This window comes from Cyanistes caeruleus, unplaced genomic scaffold (assembly GCF_971803275.1).
Source record: "Cyanistes caeruleus unplaced genomic scaffold, bCyaCae1.hap1.1 HAP1_SCAFFOLD_11, whole genome shotgun sequence".
NCBI lineage: Eukaryota > Metazoa > Chordata > Aves > Passeriformes > Paridae > Cyanistes > Cyanistes caeruleus.
Genome location: NW_028255883.1, coordinates 553,777 through 579,505, shown reverse-complemented (window position 1 = coordinate 579,505; position 25,729 = coordinate 553,777). Strand labels below are relative to the sequence as shown.

General features: G+C 51.8%; 2 long non-coding RNA genes across 2 annotated transcripts in view; one reads left to right on the top strand and one right to left on the bottom strand.

Moving 5' to 3' along the window:
• LOC147647286 (uncharacterized) overlaps positions 1 to 25,729 on the bottom strand; it is a 245,522-nt gene that overhangs the window by 24,323 nt on the left and 195,470 nt on the right. The window lies entirely within an intron of this gene.
• LOC147647291 (uncharacterized) lies at positions 645 to 8,695 on the top strand. The gene is made up of 2 exons (XR_015281624.1): positions 645 to 1,478; positions 5,226 to 8,695. It is a non-coding gene; the product is annotated as an uncharacterized LOC147647291 (long non-coding RNA).

Sequence of the window (25,729 nt, the reverse complement as noted above, 5' to 3'; positions counted from 1 at the left end):
TGACAGAGAGGAGGCAATTTTGGCTGTCACCTCTCTGGTTTCACAGAGAGGGCAACTTTTTGGCTGTCCCTGCTGTGGTGTCACGGAGACGGGAATATTGGAGCTGTCACTGCTGTGGTGTCTGAGAGAGGGAAACACTGGGCCTGTCATTGCTGTGCTGTCACGGAGAGGAGCACGTTGGAGCTCACACTGCTATGATGTCACAGGTAGGGTAACAGTGGCTCTGACATTGTTATGGTGTCTCAGAGAAGAGGAAATTTGGGCCCTCACTGTTCTGGTGTCACAGAGAGGGCTAAAGTTGGGCTCTAACTACTATGGTGTCTCCAACAAGGTAATCCTGGGCCTAAAATTGCTGTCGTTTCACAGACAGGAGCAATTTTGGGCTGTGGCTGCACTGCTGTCTCAGAGAGTGGAACTTTGGGGCTCATACTGCTCTGGTGTCCCAGAGACGGGAACATTGGAGCTGTCACTGCTGTGTTGTCACAGAGAGAGAGGAAAACTGGAGCTCTCCCTGTTCTGGAGTCGTGGAGAGGAGGAAATTGGGCATGTCACTGCCCTGGTGTCACAGGTGTTAAGAATAATATGTTACAGTTGCTGTTTGTAAACTCCTTACTTACCTTGTACCCCAGTCCCAGAATATTAAGAATAATATGTTCCAGTTGCTGTTTGTAAACTCCTTACTTACCTTGTACCCCTGTCCCAGGTTTACTTACCTTGTACCCCTGTCGCAAATTGCTGTACCCCATATTTCTTGTTCCTTGTTCAGCCAGGCCCTGCCCCCTCTCCCAAGTTGCTGTACCCTGTGTTTCTTGTTCTGTGTTCAGCCAGGCACTGCCCCCACTGCTCCTAGACTCCCACATGCCAACACTGTATCCCTTTCCCGAGTTGCTGTACCGTCCTGAGGAGGAAGATGACATACTGACTTTTATGCAAACGAGAGAGACCAGAGACTTATGGGATGCACCCAGACTGGAAAAGACCCCAAAACAACGAGCCACGCAAAAGGGAAGGAATAGAACCAGCACCATCTAACAAGGAAGACCCAGAGGAGTCCCCTGGCTTCTTTCCAGGGGCCGACATAACCTCGAGGAGACTCGACTGGGATGACAGCCTAGACTACGAGCCTGAAAGAACGAGTCTTCCCAGGGACTCCCGTGAGGAAGGAAGACCCAGCTCTGCCCTAGTGACAGAGCTGCACAGATCCTCCTCTTCTGCGGTGTCCAGTGGGAGCAGTGGCGGTGTGCGCGACCCCTCGGGCCCCCACCCCAGAGCTGTGCTGCTTAATAAAGGCCTTTTTAAAAGGAGCTGGTCTCCTGGCCCGTTTATAACAGCTTGGGGGCTCGTCCGGGATAGCCACGCCCTGAAGAGGACCAGGGACGGGACAGCTGCCCACCCTATTGGGCCTCCGGGGGGCAGCTGGCTATACCGGACCCAGAAGAACAGCCTGGGATCGACATCGCAGAAGAGCGCCGGATTGGGTAAGCCACCGGTGACGGGAGTAGGAGGCGAGTGAGTGGATGTGTGAGTGAGACGGGGGCTGGCAGCTCAGACCCCCGGCGCGAGTGCGGACTGCCCAGTACCGCGGTTCCGGACTCCCGCGAGGGGGCCGGCCGGGAACGGCAGGAAGCGAAAGAGGCTCACTTGGGCCTAGAGAAACGAGTGAGGCGTCTCCTGGGGATAAAAGCCCCCCCTCTGAGTGCGCAGAGGGTACCTAAGAGAGTGAGTGGCGCACATAGGGGTAGGCCCCTCTACTGAAAAGGGCTAAACGGCCTAGGCTGCTCCGGGCGTGTGGAAGGCCTAGGTGAGTGAGAGTCACACGCAGGCAATCTAGGTAACTCCCGGGGTGGTGTGTGGGGGTGCCTAGGTTCGGTGTGAGTGAACACATTCCCCCCGCTTGGGTACTCAGATGACCTGACCGGGGAATTGGAATTGGGGGTCCCCAGGCCCTACCGGCACCAGGCGGTCAGCGAAGGGCCCTCGCTTCCCAGGGTCTGTGACTCAGGACGTGCTGAAAGGCTCTAGTTGTCGCGGCTCAGTCTCGGCTCAGGGGGTTCCTGGGAAGGGAGGTCGTCAACCTGCTGCCGGAGAGCACAGGGGCAGGTAGTCTGCGCGGGCGGGCGAGGCAGCTAGAGTAATACACTCACGCATCCCTTAGCCGAAGCCATTCCCTGGTGGGCGGAGCGGCTAGGAGGCAAGGGGGAATTCTCCCACCACTCACTTACAGTCAGCCCTCGCGCAGAAGCTATTCTCACTGGGGAAGGGGGATAGTCAGGGAGCGGAGGGGCAGGGGGTTCCGGGGTGAGCCCTGCTGACCAAATCTTGTGGACGGCACTGAGACAGGGATGGGGGAAGGTCCCAGGAGTGTCTAGTGCTAGGGTCCCCTCGACGTCGACCCAGGAGTGCTCATAGTCTTCGCTGGCAAGGGGGTCAGGGAGGCGAGGCGCGAGGGGAACGGGATTGGGGTGTAGGGAGGGGCAAGCGGAACCTGCAAGCCCCGCTGGGACCTAACCCCTGGGGCAAGCGGAGACTGCAAGCCCCAGAAAATTCAAAGTGTGAGTGGAAGGCCGGCCGAGTGTAAGAAAGGGTGTGGATTCCTGTGTGAGAAGATTGAGTGTATTCCCTAGTGTGAAAGGAGGAGAGAGTGAGTTCCTAGAGTGTGAGTTTTTGTTGAGGTTTGAAAGGTCAATTGTCTGTCATTAGAAATTTTTAGTTTGAGTAGGAGTACCTTTATAAAGTTTAATTTAAGTAAGAGCCAGTTTTAAGTTGGTTAGAAGTTGTGTTGTCTGTCAGTTCCAGTTTTATTCAGGAAAAGGCACCGTAAGTTTTAAGTGAAGGTCCAGAGATAGGAGGAGCAATGGGACAGTGTTTAAGTAAGAGAGTAGGTCCCAAGGCGAATGAAGAGGCCACCAGAACCATTCCCCCGATAGCCCACTAGGGCAAATGTTAAATTGCTGGGATGCACAAGAGGCCACCAAGGGCCTAGACCGGATCAAGATGATCCATTACTGTATAGAGGTTTGGCCCAAACTAGAGATGCAAGGACAGTGGCCTTGGTATGGTACTAAAGATCCTTGGATGTGCTCCCAACTGTACCAGCATCTGAAAACCAGAAGAACTGAGCCCAGAAAGAGTATCAGGCATTCTAGCCATACCTGCACCAAAAACAAAGAGGGACATAAGAAAACTCGTAAGCCTTTTTAGATACTGCAAACTACGGATGGAACAATATACCCAGAGCATCAAGTTTCTTTATGAAAAGCTAGTTGATATTGAACCCAGAAGGTAGACAGCTGAAGATGAAGTGCAATTAAATCAGCTGAAGGTTAAGCTGTCCTCAGCACCAGTTTTAAGCCTGCCTGACTTAAAAAAAAAAAAAAAAAAAAAAAAGAATTTGATTTGTTTGTCAACTCTGAAGAAGGGACTGCATATGGGGTTCTGACCCAGGAATGGGGAGGATGTCGTAAGCCCATAGCCTGTCAATCCAAACTGCTGGACCCAGTAGCTCGTGGGTGGCCCATCTGCGTGCAATCAATAGCTGCTGCTGCCATTTTAATAGAATAGGCCCAAAAGCTAACCCTACAGGGTAAGATCAGAGTCCACACGCCACATGATTTAAAAACAATCTTGAGCTGAAAGGCTCAGCAGTGGCTGACAGATGCCAGGATATTAAAATATGAAGTCATCCTAATGGATACTAGCAATTTGGAGCTAGTAACCTCCAAGGGCCTGAACCCGGCACAATTTTTGTCAGGGGAGCCTCTGCCTGAATTAGAACATGACTGCTTAGAATTGGTAAATCTCCAAACCAAAGTGAGGGAGGATCTGGGAGATGTACCCCTGCCCTATGGGAAGGTACTATTTACTACTGATGGTTCCTCCAGGGTGGTGGAGGGGAAAAGATATTCAGGGTATGCAGTGATCATAGAGTTAGGGGAAGGAAAACTAGAGGTCCTAGAAAAAGGGAGACTACCCCCCAGTTGGTCAGCTCAGTGTTGTGAGGTTCATGCTCTAAAGAGGGGTCTGGACTTGCTAGAGAGAGAAAAAGGAACCATCTATACAGATTCAAAGTATGCCTTTGGGATAGTCCATACCTTTGGTAAGATCTGGGAGGAGAGAGGCTACCTGAACTCCAAAGGGAAGAACCTGGCACATGAAGGGCTGATTAAATCAGTATTAGAGTCCTTGACCAAACCCACAGAGATTGCAGTGGTCCACATGAAGGGGCATCAGAAGGGAGACTCCTTAGAAAGCAGAGGGAACCAACTTGCTGACCAAGCAGCTAAAGAAGTGGCCTTAGATCCAAAGGTATCAGTAAAAGTTTTTAAACTGGATGAGGTAGTAACTGAAGAGGACGGAAAGAAGGAACCAATATTTACCAAGAAAGAGTGGGAAGTAATAAAAAAATTAGAACTGTCTCAAGGGGAACAAGGAGAATAGTTAACCTCAGATGGGCGAAAGTTTCTGAACAAGGCCTTAGCCTGGAAAATATTAAATGAGATACATGAACTGACTCATTGGGGAACCCAAGGGTTGTGTGATCATTTTCTGAGAGAAAACCTATACTTGGGAGCAACATCTAGCAAAGGCCACCTGGTTAGTCAATACCAGAGATTCCACCAACTGAGCAGGTCCTGCCCAGTCTGAGTCTTTACATGTAGTAGACGGAGACAAAGTCCCAGTAGTACATGTCAGAGGTCTGCTAGGGAAGACAGTTTGGGTCAATTCTACCTCGGGCACAGACAAACCCATTCGTGGGGTTGTCTTTGCTCAAGGACCAGGTTGTACATGGTGGATAATGCAGAGAGATGGAACAACACCATGTGTACCTCAGGGAGACCTGATCATTGGATAAAAGGTTACTGCCATTGTCTGTACCTTAAACCACGCAGACATGAAACAGAAGGAAATGTGTAAGTGTTGAAGGTATGAGCAAGTGAAAGATGGTGTATTGAGTAAGTAAAATGAGAGAGTGGGGAATCTTGCAGCTCTCCAGCGTGGGGGAGTCTGGATTCAGTAGCTTGTTGTGAGGCTTGACAGGGGCATGATGGATATACTGCTTGTATTTTTTTTTTGGGTGGAACGGAGGGAAAGTTTCTATGTATGTAAATGTGTGCAGAGTTAGAATGTTAGTTTTGGCAGTAAGTCGACGATATGGGGATAAGGGGTGCAAGGTCCTGGGTTGATTATGATGTTAAATTGTATCCCCATTTGTCCACCTAACTCAGACACAGGTTCTGTATTCTTAAAATTCCATCTGAGAGTAAAAGTGAGTGGAAAAGAAGCACCAAGTCTGTTATCAGACTGTACTTGCTCCCCCCTGCATCGGGAGTTTTGACTACAGCACAGACAGACAACAAGACACAGATCGCCTTGGCTTTCCAGCTAGCCGGAGCAGAGAGGTCTTCCTGGACTGTTTTCTTTCCCTTTTTCTGAAACGAATCGAACCTGCTCTGGACTGGGGACTCGGGGGAGCACTGGGAGCTTGCACCCGTGGACTACCGGGAGCCCAGCCTGGGCAGCGGCATTTTCCAGCGCCAGAGGGACTGATAACAGAGCGAACACCCCCAGGAAAGAGACCCTCTGAAGTTTGTCATCTCTTCTGAAGGGCGAGAGGTTTTGTAATTTGATATCATTCATTTTTGTGCTGGGTAGTGCTGTGCCTGTGAAATGAACAGGTTTTTTTTCCACTTCTCTCAGAGAAATCTCTTCCCGAACTGGTTGGGGGGTGGGGGAAAAGAGCCACGTGGGTTTGCTTCCCAGGGGGAGCCCCCCCTGGAAGTTTTCTCCCAAATTTGCCCTAAACCAGGATAAAGAGGCAGCCAGAAATAGACTGAGAGAGAAAGAATATAAACAAAGACTGCAGACCTCTGCTGAGTGAGTTGGTTTAAGTGGGAGTGTTTTTAAAGTTCTTGTGGTTGTTGCTGTTAAATATTTTGATGTTAGCAAAGTTGGTTGAATGAAACCCCCCCCCCCCATTAACTTCTCCCACAGAACATTCTCCAAAAAGGCAACTAAATTAAAGAAGGTGGGAGAAGAAGGACCATACCATCTCTCCTGGTTTCGATCTCTCCTGATCCCCCAAAAAAGACCTAAGAGGCAAGACCGGGTGAGGCTAACAGGGAAGGTGAGCCATGAAGCTCCCTAAAACAAAACTAGCTCATACCGGACTGTTAGGTGGACTGATGTTGGTCCAGCTGGTGAGCCTTGGGATGGGGGACAGTGGAGAAGCACGTTTCCCCTATATGATGGAGAGGATCTAGGATCACTGATGAGGGTCCACACAAACATCAATCCCACCTGTTTTGATCACACCAAATTGGAAACCTGTCAGGAGGAAGGAAAGACATATTGGATTACTAGAAATACTGCCTCATTTAGGCAACGTCTGCTTGGAGAATGCCCTGTAGGAGAATCCTGGCTCTGCTTTGAACAGGAGGGACTGAATGATGTAATAAAGGAAAAACAATTGAGGATAAAGAAAGGTGATCTGGATGAAACACGAGGTAAGAACCTATTCATTGACCTGATGGAGAGAATCAGCAGAGAGTTAAACTTAACCAATTGTTGGGTATGTGGGAACACCCAGATGTCAGATATTTGGCCCTGGGAAGGGATCAGCTTGGCACCTTTAGACATTCTAAGGTGGAAAATAACTGAGCAGAAACCCCAGACAGGGAACAGGGGACGAGAACAATGGGATCTGAAAACAAGAGTGATTGGGGAAGAATGCATTAAAAGGACAGGAAAAAGATACAAAACCCCTGTGGGAAAAATGGCCTGCAAAAGATACCTGACGGTGAAAGACTCAGGTAGCAGGTGGATCCCCCAAGAACCAAACAGGTATTGGGCCACTGGGAGAAAGGAAAGGGGGTGTATTTATCATGAGGGGTACAAACTGCATGGGTGTGCAGAAAAAGGAATAAACCCTTTTTGGGGGTTAAGAGAACTCTCAAAATACTGGGAACATCCTACAGACACACAGGACACTTTCTGGAAGGCCCCTGAGTATTTATTTTGGATTTGTGGGAGCACTGCATATACCCACCTCCCAGGGGATTGGGCAGGAAGCTGCACAATAGGGATAATAAAGCCTGCTTTTTTCCTTCTACCTAAGAAATCAGGGTCATACTTGGGAGTCCCCTTGTATGATAACTTAAAAAAAAAAAAAAAAAAAAAAAGGCAGTCGAAAGAGGAGGCATGTAATGGACCTAGGAAGCAATCAGAAATGGAAGGGGAAGATCTGGACCCCTGAGGAAATAATTAAGACATGGACCGGCCACGTGGGCCCAGGATGGATCCTGGCGGTATCGTACCCCAGTCTATATGTTAAACCGAATCATCCGTCTCCAGGGAGTATTAGAAGTGGTGTCAAACAGAACTGCCCTTGCTTTAGACCACATTAGCACACAATTGGCACAAACCAGGGCTGTAGTCTATCAGATTCGGCTGGCGGTGGACTACCTATTGGCAGATGAAGGAGGCATTTGTGGAAAGTTTAATTCCTCTGAATGTTGCCTGGAGATAGATGATAAGAGTGAGGTAATCAAAAACATCTCAAAAGAAATACGAAAGATAGCTTATGTGGGCACCCAGGAATGGACTCCTCTGGTGAGCTCAGACTGGTGGAATGACCTTTGGTCCTTCAAAAAAGGGTGGTGGAAAAAAATAGTCTTTATTGCTGTCTGTGCATTTGCAAGTTTCTTGTTCCTGCCCTGTTTACTCCCCTGCCTAATCAAGACAGTGACTACCACAGTACAAGCAAGCATCCAGATCCCTGAAATAAAAGATAAGAAGCAGGCCAGGATCATGTTAATGGAAACTCAAAGTCAGGATCGAGAGCACAAAACTGCCAGGGAAATATATGAGCAATATCGAGAATTAAGAGATAAATATTCCCAAGAGCCAGAAGTTAATGGTTGATGCGGGCTAGAGCCCGATCAAAATATAAGAGGGGGGATATTGTTAAGAATAATATGTTACAGTTGCTGTTTGTAAACTCCTTACTTACCTTGTACCCCAGTCCCAGGATATTAAGAATAATACGTTCCAGTTGCTGTTTGTAAACTCCTTACTTACCTTGTACCCCTGTCCCAGGTTTACTTACCTTGTACCCCTGTCGCAAATTGCTGTACCCCATATTTCTTGTTCCTTGTTCAGCCAGGCCCTGCCCCCTCTCCCAAGTTGCTGTACCCTGTGTTTCTTGTTCTGTGTTCAGCCAGGCACTGCCCCCACTGCTCCTAGACTCCCACATGCCAACACTGTATCCCTTTCCCGAGTTGCTGCACCGTCCTGAGGAGGAAGATGACATACTGACTTTTTTGCAAACAAGAGAGACCAGAGACTTATGGGATGCACCCAGACTGGAAAAGACCCCAAAACAACGAGCCACGCAAAAGGGAAGGAATAGAACCAGCACCATCTAACAAGGAAGACCCAGAGGAGTCCCCTGGCTTCTTTCCAGGGGCCGACATAACCTCGAGGAGACTCGACTGGGATGACAGCCTAGACTACGAGCCTGAAAGAACGAGTCTTCCCAGGGACTCCCGTGAGGAAGGAAGACCCAGCTCTGCCCTAGTGACAGAGCTGCACAGATCCTCCTCTTCTGCGGTGTCCAGTGGGAGCAGTGGCGGTGTGCGCGACCCCTCGGGCCCCCACCCCAGAGCTGTGCTGCTTAATAAAGGCCTTTTTAAAAGGAGCTGGTCTCCTGGCCCGTTTATAACACAGAGAATGGATGAGTGGGCCTGTCACTGCCGTGGAGTCAGAGAAAGAAGGAAATTTGGTGTGTGACTGCACTGCGGTCACAGCGAGTGGAACTTTGGGGCTCTCACTTCTGTGGTGGAAGAGATGAAGAAATAGGTGCTGTCACTGCTGTTGTGGTGTGAGGGAGAAGAGGAAATTTGGGCCTGTCATTGCTGTGGTGTCACGGAGAGGAGCACTTTGGAGCTCACACTGCTATGATGTCACAGATGGGGTAACACTGGTTCTGATATTGCTGTGTTGTCACAGAGAGGAGGAAATTAGGCCTCTCCCTGCTCTGGTGTCACAGAGAGGGGGAAATCTGGCCTTTCACTGCTCTTGTATCTGTGAGGGCGTAACACTGGGGCTGTCATTGTTGTGGTGTCCCAGAGAGGATTAAATTGGAGCTCACACTTCTATGGTGTCCTAGACAGTGGAACTCTGGGCCTGACATTGGTGTAGTGTAACAGAGAGGAGGCAATTTGGGGCTGTCATTACTGTGATTTCACAGAGAGGGGAAGAGTCGGGCTGTCACTGCTGTGGTTTCAGCGAGAGAGTGAAATGGAGGTAGTTAGAGCTGTGATGTTACAGACAGGGGAATACTGGGACTCGGAGTGCACTGCTGTCACCGAGAGCGGAACTTTGGGGCTCTCACTGCTGTGCTGTCACAGAGAGAGAAACAGCGGTGTTGTCGCTGCTGTGGTGTCAGAGAGTGGAACACTGGGCCTGACATTGGTGTGGTTTGACAGAGAGGAGGCAATTTTGGCTGTCACTCCTCTCGTTTCACAGACAGGGCAACTTTTTGGCTGTCCCTGCTCTGGTGTCACAGAGACAGGAATATTGGAGCTGTCACTGCTGTGGTGTCTGAGAGAGGGAAACACTGGGCCTGTCATTGCTGTGCTGTCATGGAGAGGAGCACGTTGGAGCTCACACTGCTATGATGTCACAGGTAGGGTAACAGTGGCTCTGACATTGTTGTGGTGTCCCAGAGAAGAGGAAATTTGGGCCCTCACTGCTCTGGTGTCACAGAGAGGGCTAAAGTTGGGCTCTAACTGCTATGGTGTCTCCAACAGGGTAATCCTGGGCCTAAAATTGCTGTCCTTTCACAGACAGGAGCAATTTTGGGCTGTGGCTGCACTGCTGTCTCAGAGAGTGGAACTTTGGGGCTCATACTGCTCTGGTGTCCCAGAGACGGGAACATTGGAGCTGTCACTGCTGTGTTGTCACAGAGCGAGAGGAACACTGGAGCTCTCCTTGTTCTGGAGTCGTGGAGAGGAGGAAATTGGGCATGTCACTGCCCTGGTGTCACAGGGAATGGAAGAGTGGGGCTGTCACTGCCGTGGAGTCAGAGAAAGGAGGAAATTTGGTGTGTGACTGCACTGCGGTCACAGCGAGTGGAACTTTGGGGCTCTCACTTCTGTGGTGGAAGAGATGAAGAAATAGGTGCTGTCACTGCTGTTGTGGTGTGAGGGAGAAGAGGAAATTTGGGCCTGTCATTGCTGTGGTGTCACAGAGAAGAGCACTTTGGAGCTCACACTGCTATGTGTCACAGATAGGGTAACACTGGTTCTGATATTGCTGTGTTGTCACAGAGAGGAGGAAATTAGGCCTCTCCCTGCTCTGGTGTCACAGAGAGGGGGAAATCTGGCCTCTCACTGCTGTTGTATCAGTGAGGGCGTAACACTGGAGCTGTCATTGTTGTGGTGTCCCAGAGAGGATTAAATTGGAGCTCACACTTCTATGGTGTCCTAGACAGTGGAACACTGGGCCTGACATTGCTGTGGTGTAACAGAGAGGAGGCAATTTGGGGCTGTCATTACTGTGATTTCACAGAGAGGGGAAGAGTCGGGCTGTCACTGCTGTGGTTTCAGCGAGAGAGTGAAATGGAGGTAGTTAGAGCTGTGATGTTACAGACAGGGGAATCCTGGGACTCGGAGTGCACTGCTGTCACCGCGAGCGGAACTTTGGGGCTCTCACTGCTGTGGTGTCACAGAGAGAGAAACAGTGGTGTTGTCGCTGCTGTGGTGTCAGAGAGTGGAACACTGGGCCTGACATTGGTGTGGTTTCCCAGAGAGGAGGCAATTTTGGCTCTCACCTCTCTGGTTTCACAGAGAGGGCAACTTTTTGGCTGTCCCTGCTGTGGTGTCACAGAGACGGGAATATTGGAGCTGTCACTGCTGTGGTGTCTGAGAGAGGGAAACACTGGGCCTGTCATTGCTGTGCTGTCATGGAGAGGAGCACGTTGGAGCTCACACTGCTATGATGTCACAGGTAGGGTAACAGTGGCTCTGACATTGCTGTGGTGTCCCAGAGAAGAGGAAATTTGGGCCCTCACTGCTCTGGTGTCACAGAGTGGGGTAAAGCTGGGCTCTAACTGCTGTGGTGTCTCCAACAGGGTAATCCTGGGCCTAAAATTGCTGTCCTTTCACCAACAGGAGCAATTTTGGGCTGTGGCTGCACTGCTGTCCCAGAGAGTGGAACTTTGGGGCTCTCACTGCTGTGGTGTCACTGAGAGAGAAACAGCGGTGTTGTCGCTGCTGTGGTGTCAGAGAGTGGAACACTGGGCCTGACATTGGTGTGGTTTCCCAGAGAGGAGGCAATTTTGGCTCTCACCTCTCTGGTTTCACAGAGAGGGCAACTTTTTGGCTGTCCCTGCTGTGGTGTCACGGAGACGGGAATATTGGAGCTGTCACTGCTGTGGTGTCTGAGAGAGGGAAACACTGGGCCTGTCATTGCTGTGCTGTCATGGAGAGGAGCACGTTGGAGCTCACACTGCTATGATGTCACAGGTAGGGTAACAGTGGCTCTGACATTGCTGTGCTGTCCCAGAGAGGAGGAAATTTGGGCCCTCACTGCTCTGGTGTCACAGAGAGGGGTAAAGCTGGGCTCTAACTGCTGTGGTGTCACAGAGAGAGAAACAGCGGTGTTGTCGCTGCTGTGGTGTCAGAGAGTGGAACACTGGGCCTGACATTGGTGTGGTTTCCCAGAGAGGAGGCAATTTTGGCTGTCACCTCTCTGGTTTCACAGAGAGGGCAACTTTTTGGCTGTCCCTGCTGTGGTGTCACGGAGACGGGAATATTGGAGCTGTCACTGCTGTGGTGTCTGAGAGAGGGAAACACTGGGCCTGTCATTGCTGTGCTGTCATGGAGAGGAGCACGTTGGAGCTCACACTGCTATGATGTCACAGGTAGGGTAACAGTGGCTCTAACATTGCTGTGGTGTCCCAGAGAAGAGGAAATTTGGGCCCTCACTGCTCTGGTGTCACAGAGACGGGTAAAGTTGGGCTCTAACTGCTGTGGTGTCTCCAACAGGGTAATCCTGGGCCTAAAATTGCTGTCGTTTCACAGACAGGAGCAATTTTGGGCTGTGGCTGCACTGCTGTCTCAGAGAGTGGAACTTTGGGGCTCATACTGCTCTGGTGTCCCAGACACGGGAACATTGGAGCTGTCACTGCTGTGTTGTCACAGAGAGAGGAACACTGGAGCTCTCCCTGTTCTGGAGTCACGGAGAGGAGGAAATTTGGCATGTCACTGCCCTGGTGTCACAGGGAATGGAAGAGTGGGGCTGTCACTGCCGTGGAGTCCGAGAAAGGAGGAAATTTGGTGTGTGACTGCACTGCGGTCACAGCGAGTGGAACTTTGGGGCTCTCACTTCTGTGGTGGAAGAGATGAAGAAATAGGTGCTGTCACTGCTGTTGTGGTGTGAGGGAGAAGAGGAAATTTGGGCCTGTCATTGCTGTGGTGTCACGGAGAGGAGCACTTTGGAGCTCACACTGCTATGTGTCACAGATAGGGTAACACTGGTTCTGATATTGCTGTGTTGTCACAGAGAGGTGGAAATTAGGCCTCTCCCAGCTCTGGTGTCACAGAGAGGGGGAAATCTGGCCTCTCACTGCTGTTGTATCAGTGAGGGCGTAACACTGGAGCTGTCATTGTTGTGGTGTCCCAGAGAGGATTAAATTGGAGCTCACACTTCTATGGTGTCCTAGACAGTGGAACACTGGGCCTGACATTGCTGTGGTGTGACAGAGAGGAGGCAATTTGGGGCTGTCATTACTGTGATTCCACAGAGAGGGGAAGAGTCGGGCTGTCACTGCTGTGGTTTCAGCGAGAGAGTGAAATGGAGGTAGTTAGAGCTGTGATGTTACAGACAGGGGAATCCTGGGACTCGGAGTGCACTGCTGTCACCGCGAGCGGAACTTTGGGGCTCTCACTGCTGTGGTGTCACAGAGAGAGAAACAGTGGTGTTGTCGCTGCTGTGGTGTCAGAGAGTGGAACACTGGGCCTGACATTGGTGTGGTTTCCCAGAGAGGAGGCAATTTTGGCTGTCACCTCTCTGGTTTCACAGAGAGGGCAACTTTTTGGCTGTCCCTGCTGTGGTGTCACGGAGACGGGAATATTGGAGCTGTCACTGCTGTGGTGTCTGAGAGAGGGAAACACTGGGCCTGTCATTGCTGTGCTGTCATGGAGAGGAGCACGTTGGAGCTCACACTGCTATGATGTCACAGGTAGGGTAACAGTGGCTCTGACATTGCTGTGCTGTCCCAGAGAGGAGGAAATTTGGGCCCTCACTGCTCTGGTGTCACAGAGAGGGGTAAAGCTGGGCTCTAACTGCTGTGGTGTCTCCAACAGGGTAATCCTGGGCCTAAAATTGCTGTCGTTTCACAGACAGGAGCAATTTTGGGCTGTGGCTGCACTGCTGTCTCAGAGAGTGGAACTTTGGGGCTCATACTGCTCTGGTGTCCCAGAGACAGGAAAATTGGAGCTGTCACTGCTGTGTTGTCACAGAGAGAGGAACACTGGAGCTCTCCCTGTTCTGGAGTCACGGAGAGGAGGAAATTTGGCATGTCACTGCCCTGGTGTCACAGGGAATGGAAGAGTGGGGCTGTCACTGCCGTGGAGTCCGAGAAAGGAGGAAATTTGGTGTGTGACTGCACTGCGGTCACAGCGAGTGGAACTTTGGGGCTCTCACTTCTGTGGTGGAAGAGATGAAGAAATAGGTGCTGTCACTGCTGTTGTGGTGTGAGGGAGAAGAGGAAATTTGGGCCTGTCATTGCTGTGGTGTCACGGAGAGGAGCACATTGGAGCTCACACTGCTATGTTTCACAGATAGGGTAACACTGGTTCTGATATTGCTGTGTTGTCACAGAGAGGAGGAAATTAGGCCTCTCCCTGCTCTGGTGTCACAGAGAGGGGGAAATCTGGCCTCTCACTGCTGTTGTATCAGTGAGGGCGTAACACTGGAGCTGTCATTGTTGTGGTGTCCCAGAGAGGATTAAATTGGAGCTCACACTTCTATGGTGTCCTAGACAGTGGAACACTGGGCCTGACATTGCTGTGGTGTAACAGAGAGGAGGCAATTTGGGGCTGTCATTACTGTGATTTCACAGAGAGGGGAAGAGTCGGGCTGTCACTGCTGTGGTTTCAGCGAGAGAGTGAAATGGAGGTAGTTAGAGCTGTGATGTTACAGACAGGGGAATCCTGGGACTCGGAGTGCACTGCTGTCACCGAGAGCAGAACTTTGGAGCTCTCACTGCTGTGGTGTCACAGAGAGAGAAACAGCGGTGTTGTCGCTGCTGTGGTGTCAGAGAGTGGAACACTGGGCCTGACATTGGTGTGGTTTCCCAGAGAGGAGGTAATTTTGGCTGTCACCTCTCTGGTTTCACAGAGAGGGCAACTTTTTGGCTGTCCCTGCTGTGGTGTCACGGAGACGGGAATATTGGAGCTGTCACTGCTGTGGTGTCTGAGAGAGGGAAACACTGGGCCTGTCATTGCTGTGCTGTCATGGAGAGGAGCACGTTGGAGCTCACACTGCTATGATGTCACAGGTAGGGTTACAGTGTCTCTGACATTGCTGTGGTGTCCCAGAGAAGAGGAAATTTGGGCCCTCACTGCTCTGGTGTCACAGAGCGGGGAAAAGTTGGGCTCTAACTGCTATGGTGTCTCCAACAGGGTAATCCTGGGCCTAAAATTGCTGTCGTTTCACAGACAGTAGCAATTTTGGGCTGTGGCTGCACTGCTGTCCCAGAGAGTGGAACTTTGGGGCTCACACTGCTCTGGTGTCCCAGAGACGGGAACATTGGAGCTGTCACTGCTGTGTTGTCACAGAGAGAGGAACACTGGAGCTCTCCCTGCTCTGGAGTCACGGAGAGGAGGAAATTGGGCATGTCACTGCCCTGGTGTCACAGGGAATGGAAGAGTGGGGCTGTCACTGCCGTGGAGTCCGAGAAAGGAGGAAATTTGGTGTGTGACTGCACTGCAGTCACAGCGAGTGGAACTTTGGGGCTCTCACTTCTGTGGTGGAAGAGATGAAGAAATAGGTGCTGTCACTGCTGTTGTGGTGTTACGGAGAAGAGGAAATTTGGGCCTGTCATTGCTGTGGTGTCACAGAGAGGAGCACTTTGGAGCTCACACTGCTATGATGTCACAGATAGGGTAACACTGGCTCTGATATTGCTGTGTTGTCACAGAGAGGAGGAAATTAGGCCTCTCCCTGCTCTGGGGGCACAGAGAGGGGGAAATTTGGGCTCTCACTGCTGTTGTATCAGTGAGGGCATAACACTGGGGCTGTCATTTTTGTGGTGTCCCAGAGAGGATTAAATTGGAGCTCACACTTCTATGGTGTCCTAGACAGTGGAACACTGGGCCTGACATTGCTGTGGTGTAACAGAGAGGAGGCAATTTGGGGCTGTCATTACTGTGATTCCACAGAGAGGGGAAGAGTCGGGCTGTCACTGCTGTGGTTTCAGCGAGAGAGTGAAATGGAGGTAGTTAGAGCTGTGATGTTAGAGACCGGGGAATCCTGGGACTCGGAGTGCACTGCTGTCACCGAGAGCGGAACTTTGGGGCTCTCACTGCTGTGGTGTCACAGAGAGAGAAACAGTGGTGTTGTCGCTGCTGTGGTGTCAGAGAGTGGAACACTGGGCCTGACAATGGTGTGGTTTGACAGAGAGGAGGCAATTTTGGCTGTCACCTCTCTGGTTTCACAGAGAGGGCAACTTTTTGGCTGTCCCTGCTGTGGTGTCACGGAGACGGGAATATTGGAGCTGTCACTGCTGTGGTGTCTGAGAGAGGGAAACACTGGGCCTGTCATTGCTGTGCTGTCATGGAGAGGAGCACGTTGGAGCTCACACTGCTATGATGTCACAGGTAGGGTTACAGTGGCTCTGACATTGCTGTGGTGTCCCAGAGAAGAGGAAATTTGGGCCCTCACTGCTCTGGTGTCACAGAGCGGGGAAAAGTTGGGCTCTAACTGCTATGGTGTCTCCAACAGGGTAATCCTGGGCCTAAAATTGCTGTCCTTTCACAGACAGGAGCAATTTTGGGCTGTGGCTGCACTGCTGTCCCAGAGAGTGGAACTTTGGCGCTCACACTGCTCTGGTGTCCCAGAGACGGGAACATTAGAGCTGTCATTGCTGTGTTGTCACAGAGAGAGGAACACTGGAGCTCTCCCTGCTCTGGAGTCACGGAGAGGAGGAAATTGGGCATGTCACTGCCCTGGTGTCACAGGGAATGGAAGAGTGGGGCTGTCACTGCCGTGGAGTCCGAGAAAGGAGGAAATTTGGTGTGTGACTGCACTGCGGTCACAGCGAGTGGAATTTTGGGTCTCTCACTTCTGTGGTGGAAGAGATGAAGCAATAGGTGCTGTGACTGCTGTTGTGGTGTGAGGGAGAAGAGGAAATTTGGGCCTGTCATTGCTGTGGTGTCACAGAGAGGAGCACTTTGGAGCTCACACTGCTATGATGTCACAGATAGGGTAACACTGGCTCTGATATTGCTGTGGTGTCACAGAGAGGAGGAAATTAGGCCTCTCCCTGCTCTGGGGGCACAGAGAGGGGGAAATTTGCGCTCTCACTGCTCTCACTGCGTTAGACTGGAGCTGTCATTGTTGTGGTGTCCCAGAGAGGATTAAATTGGAGCTCACGCTTCTATGGTGTCCTGGACGGTGGAACTCTGGGCTTGACATTGCTGTGGTGTAACAGAGAGGAGGCAATTTGGGGCTGTCATTACTGTGATTCCACAGAGAGGGGAAGAGTCGGGCTGTCACTGCTGTGGTTTCAGTGAGACAGTGAAATGGAGGTAGTTAGAGCTGTGATGTTACAGACAGGGGAAACCTGGGACTCGGAGTGCACTGCTGTCACCAAGAGCGGAACTTTGGGGCTCTCACTACTGTGGTGTCACAGAGAGAGAAACAGCGGTGTTGTCGCTGCTGTGGTGTCAGAGAGTGGAACACTGGGCCTGACAATGGTGTGGTTTGACAGAGAGGAGGCAATTTTGGCTGTCACCTCTCTGGTTTCACAGAGAGGGCAACTTTTTGGCTGTCCCTGCTGTGGTGTCACGGAGACGGGAATATTGGAGCTGTCACTGCTGTGGTGTCTGAGAGAGGGAAACACTGGGCCTGTCATTGCTGTGCTGTCATGGAGAGGAGCACGTTGCTGCTCACACTGCTATGATTTCACAGGTAGGGTTACAGTGGCTCTGACATTGCTGTGGTGTCCCAGAGAAGAGGAAATTTGGGCCCTCACTGCTCTGGTGTCACAGAGAGGGGTAAAGTTGGGCTCTAACTGCTATGGTGTCTCCAGCAGGGTAATCCTGGGCCTAAAATTGCTGTCGTTTCACAGACAGGAGCAATTTTGGGCTGTGGCTGCACTGCTGTCTCAGAGAGAGGAACTTTGGGGCTCACACTGCTCTGGTGTCCCAGAGACGGGAACATTGGAGCTGTCACTGCTGTGTTGTCACAGAGAGAGGAACACTGGAGCTCTCCCTGCTCTGGAGTCACGGAGAGGAGGAAATTGGGCATGTCACTGCCCTGGTGTCACAGGGAATGGAAGAGTGGGGCTGTCACTGCCGTGGAGTCCAAGAAAGGAGGAAATTTGGTGTGTGACTGCACTGCGGTCACAGCGAGTGGAACTTTGGGGCTCTCACTTCTGTGGTGGAAGAGATGAAGAAATAGGTGCTGTCACTGCTGTTGTGGTGTGAGGGAGAAGAGGAAATTTGGGCCTGTCATTGCTGTGGTGTCACAGAGAGGAGCACTTTGGAGCTCACACTGCTATGATGTCACAGATAGGGTAACACTGGCTCTGATATGGCTGTGGTGTCACAGAGAGGAGGAAATTAGGCCTCTCCCTGCTCTGGGGGCACAGAGAGGGGGAAATTTGCGCTCTCACTGCTCTCACTGCGTAACACTGGAGCTGTCATTGTTGTGGTGTCCCAGAGAGGATTAAATTGGAGCTCACACTTCTATGGTGTCCTGGACAGTGGAACTCTGGGCCTGACATTGCTGTGGTGTGACAGAGAGGAGGCAATTTGGGGCTGTCATTACTGTGATTCCACAGAGAGGGGAAGAGTCGGGCTGTCACTGCTGTGGTTTCAGCGAGAGAGTGAAATGGAGGTAGCTAGAGCTGTGATGTTACAGACAGGGGAATACTGGGATTCGGAGCGCACTGCTGTCACCGAGAGCGGAACTTTGGGGCTCTCACTGCTGTGGTGTCACAGAGAGAGAAACAGCGGTGTTGTCGCTGCTGTGGTGTCAGAGAGTGGAACACTGGGCCTGACAATGGTGTGGTTTGACAGAGAGGAGGCAATTTTGGCTGTCACCTCTCTGGTTTCACAGAGAGGGCAACTTTTTGGCTGTCCCTGCTCTGGTGTCACGGATACGGGAATATTGGAGCTGTCACTGCTGTGGTGTCTGAGAGAGGGAAACACTGGGCCTGTCATTGCTGTGCTGTCATGGAGAGGAGCACGTTGGAGCTCACACTGCTATGATGTCACAGGTAGGGTAACAGTGTCTCTGACATTGCTGTGGTGTCCCAGAGATGAGGAAATTTGGGCCCTCACTGCTCTGGTGTCACAGAGAGGGGTAAAGTTGGGCTCTAACTGCTATGGTGTCTCCAGCAGGGTAATCCTGGGCCTAAAATTGCTGTCCTTTCACAGACAGGAGCAATTTTGGGCTGTGGCTGCACTGCAGTCCCAGAGAGTGGAACTTTGGGGCTCACACTGCTCTGGTGTCCCAGAGACGGGAACATTGGAGCTGTCACTGCTGTGTTGTCACAGAGAGAGGAACACTGGAGCTCTCCCTGCTCTGGAGTCACGGAGAGGAGGAAATTGGGCATGTCACTGCCCTGGTGTCACAGGGAATGGAAGAGTGGGGCTGTCACTGCCGTGGAGTCCGAGAAAGGAGGAAATTTGGTGTGTGACTGCACTGCGGTCACAGCGAGTGGAACTTTGGGGCTCTCACTTCTGTGGTGGAAGAGATGAAGAAATAGGTGCTGTGACTGCTGTTGTGGTGTGAGGGAGAAGAGGAAATTTGGGCCTGTCATTGCTGTGGTGTCACAGAGAGGAGCACTTTGGAGCTCACACTGCTATGATGTCACAGATAGGGTAACACTGGCTCTGATATGGCTGTGGTGTCACAGAGAGGAGGAAATTAGGCCTCTCCCTGCTCTGGGGGCACAGAGAGGGGGAAATATGCGCTCTCACTGCTCTCACTGCGTAACACTGGAGCTGTCATTGTTGTGGTGTCCCAGAGAGGATTAAATTGGAGCTCACACTTCTATGGTGTCCTGGACAGTGGAACTCTGGGCTTGACATTGCTGTGGTGTAACAGAGAGGAGGCAATTTGGGGCTGTCATTACTGTGATTCCACAGAGAGGGGAAGAGTCGGGCTGTCACTGCTGTGGTTTCAGCGAGAGAGTGAAATGGAGGTAGTTAGAGCTGTGATGTTACAGACAGGGGAAACCTGGGACTCGGAGTGCACTGCTGTCACCAAGAGCGGAACTTTGGGGCTCTCACTACTGTGGTGTCACAGAGAGAGAAACAGTGGTGTTGTCGCTGCTGTGGTGTCAGAGAGTGGAACACTGGGCCTGACAATGGTGTGGTTTGACAGAGAGGAGGCAATTTTGGCTGTCACCTCTCTGGTTTCACAGAGAGGGCAACTTTTTGGCTGTCCCTGCTGTGGTGTCACGGAGACGGGAATATTGGAGCTGTCACTGCTGTGGTGTCTGAGAGAGGGAAACACTGGGCCTGTCATTGCTGTGCTGTCATGGAGAGGAGCACGTTGGAGCTCACACTGCTATGATGTCACAGGTAGGGTTACAGTGGCTCTGACATTGCTGTGGTGTCCCAGAGAAGAGGAAATTTGGGCCCTCACTGCTCTGGTGTCACAGAGCGGGGAAAAGTTGGGCTCTAACTGCTATGGTGTCTCCAACAGGGTAATCCTGGGCCTAAAATTGCTGTCCTTTCACAGACAGGAGCAATTTTGGGCTGTGGCTGCACTGCTGTCCCAGAGAGTGGAACTTTGGGGCTCACACTGCTCCGGTGTCCCAGAGACGGGAACATTGGAGCTGTCACTGCTGTGTTGTCACAGAGAGAGGAACACTGGAGCTCTCCGTGCTCTGGAGTCACGGAGAGGAGGAAATTGGGCATGTCACTGCCCTGGTGTCACAGGGAATGGAAGAGTGGGGCTGTCACTGCCGTGGAGTCCGAGAAAGGAGGAAATTTGGTGTGTGACTGCACTGCGGTCACAGCGAGTGGAACTTTGGGGCTCTCACTTCTGTGGTGGAAGAGATGAAGAAATAGGTGCTGTCACTGCTGTTGTGGTGTGAGAGAGAAGAGGAAATTTGGGCCTGTCATTGCTGTGGTGTCACAGAGAGGAGCACTTTGGAGCTCACACTGCTCTGATGTCACAGATAGGGTAACACTGGCTCTGATATTGCTGTGGTGTCACAGAGAGGAGGAAATTAGGCCTCTCCCTGCTCTGGGGGCACAGAGAGGGGGAAATTTGGGCTCTCACTGCTGTTGTATCAGTGAGGGCGTAACACTGGAGCTGTCATTGTTGTGGTGTCCCAGAGAGGATTAAATTGGAGCTCACACTTCTATGGTGTCCTGGACAGTGGAACTCTGGGCCTGACATTGCTGTGGTGTGACAGAGAGGAGGCAATTTGGGGCTGTCATTACTGTGATTTCACAGAGAGGGGAAGAGTCGGGCTGTCACTGCTGTGGTTTCAGCGAGAGAGTGAAATGGAGGTAGTTAGAGCTGTGATGTTACAGACAGGGGAATCCTGGGATTCGGAGCGCACTGCTGTCACCGAGAGCGGAACTTTGGGGCTCTCACTGCTGTGCTGTCACAGAGAGAGAAACAGCGGTGTTGTCGCTGCTGTGGTGTCAGAGAGTGGAACACTGGGCCTGACAATGGTGTGGTTTGACAGAGAGGAGGCAATTTTGGCTGTCACCTCTCTGGTTTCACAGAGAGGGCAACTTTTTGGCTGTCCCTGCTCTGGTGTCACGGAGACGGGAATATTGGAGCTGTCACTGCTGTGGTGTCTGAGAGAGGGAAACACTGGGCCTGTCATTGCTGTGCTGTCATGGAGAGGAGCACGTTGCTGCTCACACTGCTATGATGTCACAGGTAGGGTTACAGTGGCTCTGACATTGCTGTGGTGTCCCAGAGAAGAGGAAATTTGGGCCCTCACTGCTCTGGTGTCACAGAGCGGGGAAAAGTTGGGCTCTAACTGCTATGGTGTCTCCAACAGGGTAATCCTGGGCCTAAAATTGCTGTCCTTTCACAGACAGGAGCAATTTTGGGCTGTGGCTGCACTGCTGTCCCAGAGAGTGGAACTTTGGGGCTCACACTGCTCTGGTGTCCCAGAGACGGGAACACTGGAGTTGTCACTGCTGTGTTGTCACAGAGAGAGGAACACTGGAGCTCTCCCTGCTCTGGAGTCACGGAGAGGAGGAAATTGGGCATGTCACTGCCCTGGTGTCACAGGGAATGGAAGAGTGGGGCTGTCACTGCCGTGGAGTCCGAGAAAGGAGGAAATTTGGTGTGTGACTGCACTGCGGTCACAGCGAGTGGAACTTTGGGGCTCTCACTTCTGTGGTGGAAGAGATGAAGAAATAGGTGCTGTCACTGCTGTTGTGGTGTGAGGGAGAAGAGGAAATTTGGGCCTGTCATTGCTGTGGTGTCACAGAGAGGAGCACTTTGGAGCTCACACTGCTCTGATGTCACAGATAGGGTAACACTGGCTCTGATATTGCTGTGGTGTCACAGAGAGGAGGAAATTAGGCCTCTCCCTGCTCTGGGGGCACAGAGAGGGGGAAATTTGCGCTCTCACTGCTCTCGCTGCGTAACACTGGAGCTGTCATTGTTGTGGTGTCCCAGAGAGGATTAAATTGGAGCTCACACTTCTATGGTGTCCTGGACAGTGGAACTCTGGGCTTGACATTGCTGTGGTGTAACAGAGAGGAGGCAATTTGGGGCTGTCATTACTGTGATTCCACAGAGAGGGGAAGAGTCGGGCTGTCACTGCTGTGGTTTCAGCGAGAGAGTGAAATGGAGGTAGTTAGAGCTGTGATGTTACAGACAGGGGAATACTGGGATTCGGAGCGCACTGCTGTCTCCAAGAGCGGAACTTTGGGGCTCTCACTGCTGTGGTGTCAAAGAGAGAGAAACAGCGGTGTTGTCGCTGCTGTGGTGTCAGAGAGTGGAACACTGGGCCTGACAATGGTGTGGTTTGACAGAGAGGAGGCAATTTTGGCTGTCACCTCTCTGGTTTCACAGAGAGGGCAACTTTTTGGCTGTCCCTGCTCTGGTGTCACGGATACGGGAATATTGGAGCTGTCACTGCTGTGGTGTCTGAGAGAGGGAAACACTGGGCCTGTCATTGCTGTGCTGTCATGGAGAGGAGCACGTTGGAGCTCACACTGCTATGATGTCACAGGTAGGGTTACAGTGGCTCTGACATTGCTGTGGTGTCCCAGAGATGAGGAAATTTGGGCCCTCACTGCTCTGGTGTCACACAGAGGGGTAAAGTTGGGCTCTAACTGCTATGGTGTCTCCAGCAGGGTAATCCTGGGCCTAAAATTGCTGTCGTTTCACAGACAGGAGCAATTTTGGGCTGTGGCTGCACTGCAGTCCCAGAGAGTGGAACTTTGGGGCTCACACTGCTCTGGTGTCCCAGAGACGGGAACATTGGAGCTGTCACTGCTGTGTTGTCACAGAGAGAGGAACACTGGAGCTCTCCCTGCTCTGGAGTCACGGAGAGGAGGAAATTGGGCATGTCACTGCCCTGGTGTCACAGGGAATGGAAGAGTGGGGCTGTCACTGCCGTGGAGTCCGAGAAAGGAGGAAATTTGGTGTGTGACTGCACTGCGGTCACAGCGAGTTGAACTTTGGGGCTCTCACTTCTGTGGTGGAAGAGATGAAGAAATAGGTGCTGTGACTGCTGTTGTGGTGTGAGGGAGAAGAGGAAATTTGGGCCTGTCATTGCTGTGGTGTCACAGAGAGGAGCACTTTGGAGCTCACACTGCTATGATGTCACAGATAGGGTAACACTGGCTCTGATATGGCTGTGGTGTCACAGAGAGGAGGAAATTAGGCCTCTCCCTGCTCTGGGGGCACAGAGAGGGGGAAATTTGCGCTCTCACTGCTCTCACTGCGTAACACTGGAGCTGTCATTGTTGTGGTGTCCCAGAGAGGATTAAATTGGAGCTCACACTTCTATGGTGTCCTAGACAGTGGAACTCTGGGCTTGACATTGCTGTGGTGTAACAGAGAGGAGGCAATTTGGGGCTGTCATTACTGTGATTCCACAGAGAGGGGAAGAGTCGGGCTGTCACTGCTGTGGTTTCAGCGAGAGAGTGAAATGGAGGTAGTTAGAGCTGTGATGTTACAGACAGGGGAAACCTGGGACTCGGAGTGCACTGCTGTCACCAAGAGCGGAACTTTGGGGCTCTCACTACTGTGGTGTCACAGAGAGAGAAACAGTGGTGTTGTCGCTGCTGTGGTGTCAGAGAGTGGAACACTGGGCCTGACAATGGTGTGGTTTGACAGAGAGGAGGCAATTTTGGCTGTCACCTCTCTGGTTTCACAGAGAGGGCAACTTTTTGGCTGTCCCTGCTGTGGTGTCACGGAGACGGGAATATTGGAGCTGTCACTGCTGTGGTGTCTGAGAGAGGGAAACACTGGGCCTGTCATTGCTGTGCTGTCATGGAGAGGAGCACGTTGGAGCTCACACTGCTATGATGTCACAGGTAGGGTAACAGTGGCTCTGACATTGCTGTGGTGTCCCAGAGAAGAGGAAATTTGGGCCCTCACTGCTCTGGTGTCACAGAGCGGGGAAAAGTTGGGCTCTAACTGCTATGGTGTCTCCAACAGGGTAATCCTGGGCCTAAAATTGCTGTCCTTTCACAGACAGGAGCAATTTTGGGCTGTGGCTGCACTGCTGTCCCAGAGAGTGGAACTTTGGGGCTCACACTGCTCCGGTGTCCCAGAGACGGGAACATTGGAGCTGTCACTGCTGTGTTGCCACAGAGAGAGGAACACTGGAGCTCTCCGTGCTCTGGAGTCACGGAGAGGAGGAAATTGGGCATGTCACTGCCCTGGTGTCACAGGGAATGGAAGAGTGGGGCTGTCACTGCCGTGGAGTCAGAGAAATGAGGAAATTTGGTGTGTGACTGCACTGCGGTCACAGCGAGTGGAACTTTGGGGCTCTCACTTCTGTGGTGGAAGAGATGAAGAAATAGGTGCTGTCACTGCTGTTGTGGTGTGAGAGAGAAGAGGAAATTTGGGCCTGTCATTGCTGTGGTGTCACAGAGAGGAGCACTTTGGAGCTCACACTGCTCTGATGTCACAGATAGGGTAACACTGGCTCTGATATTGCTGTGGTGTCACAGAGAGGAGGAAATTAGGCCTCTCCCTGCTCTGGGGGCACAGAGAGGGGGAAATTTGGGCTCTCACTGCTGTTGTATCAGTGAGGGCGTAACACTGGAGCTGTCATTGTTGTGGTGTCCCAGAGAGGATTAAATTGGAGCTCACACTTCTATGGTGTCCTGGACAGTGGAACTCTGGGCCTGACATTGCTGTGGTGTGACAGAGAGGAGGCAATTTGGGGCTGTCATTACTGTGATTCCACAGAGAGGGGAAGAGTCGGGCTGTCACTGCTGTGGTTTCAGCGAGAGAGTGAAATGGAGGTAGTTAGAGCTGTGATGTTACAGACAGGGGAATCCTGGGATTCGGAGCGCACTGCTGTCACCGAGAGCGGAACTTTGGGGCTCTCACTGCTGTGCTGTCACAGAGAGAGAAACAGCGGTGTTGTCGCTGCTGTGGTGTCAGAGAGTGGAACACTGGGCCTGACAATGGTGTGGTTTGACAGAGAGGAGGCAATTTTGGCTGTCACCTCTCTGGTTTCACAGAGAGGGCAACTTTTTGGCTGTCCCTGCTGTGGTGTCACGGAGACGGGAATATTGGAGCTGTCACTGCTGTGGTGTCTGAGAGAGGGAAACACTGGGCCTGTCATTGCTGTGCTGTCATGGAGAGGAGCACGTTGGAGCTCACACTGCTATGATGTCACAGGTAGGGTTACAGTGGCTCTGACATTGCTGTGGTGTCCCAGAGATGAGGAAATTTGGGCCCTCACTGCTCTGGTGTCACACAGAGGGGTAAAGTTGGGCTCTAACTGCTATGGTGTCTCCAGCAGGGTAATCCTGGGCCTAAAATTGCTGTCGTTTCACAGACAGGAGCAATTTTGGGCTGTGGCTGCACTGCAGTCCCAGAGAGTGGAACTTTGGGGCTCACACTGCTCTGGTGTCCCAGAGACGGGAACATTGGAGCTGTCACTGCTGTGTTGTCACAGAGAGAGGAACACTGGAGCTCTCCCTGCTCTGGAGTCACGGAGAGGAGGAAATTGGGCATGTCACTGCCCTGGTGTCACAGGGAATGGAAGAGTGGGGCTGTCACTGCCGTGGAGTCCGAGAAAGGAGGAAATTTGGTGTGTGACTGCACTGCGGTCACAGCGAGTGGAACTTTGGGGCTCTCACTTCTGTGGTGGAAGAGATGAAGAAATAGGTGCTGTGACTGCTGTTGTGGTGTGAGGGAGAAGAGGAAATTTGGGCCTGTCATTGCTGTGGTGTCACAGAGAGGAGCACTTTGGAGCTCACACTGCTATGATGTCACAGATAGGGTAACACTGGCTCTGATATGGCTGTGGTGTCACAGA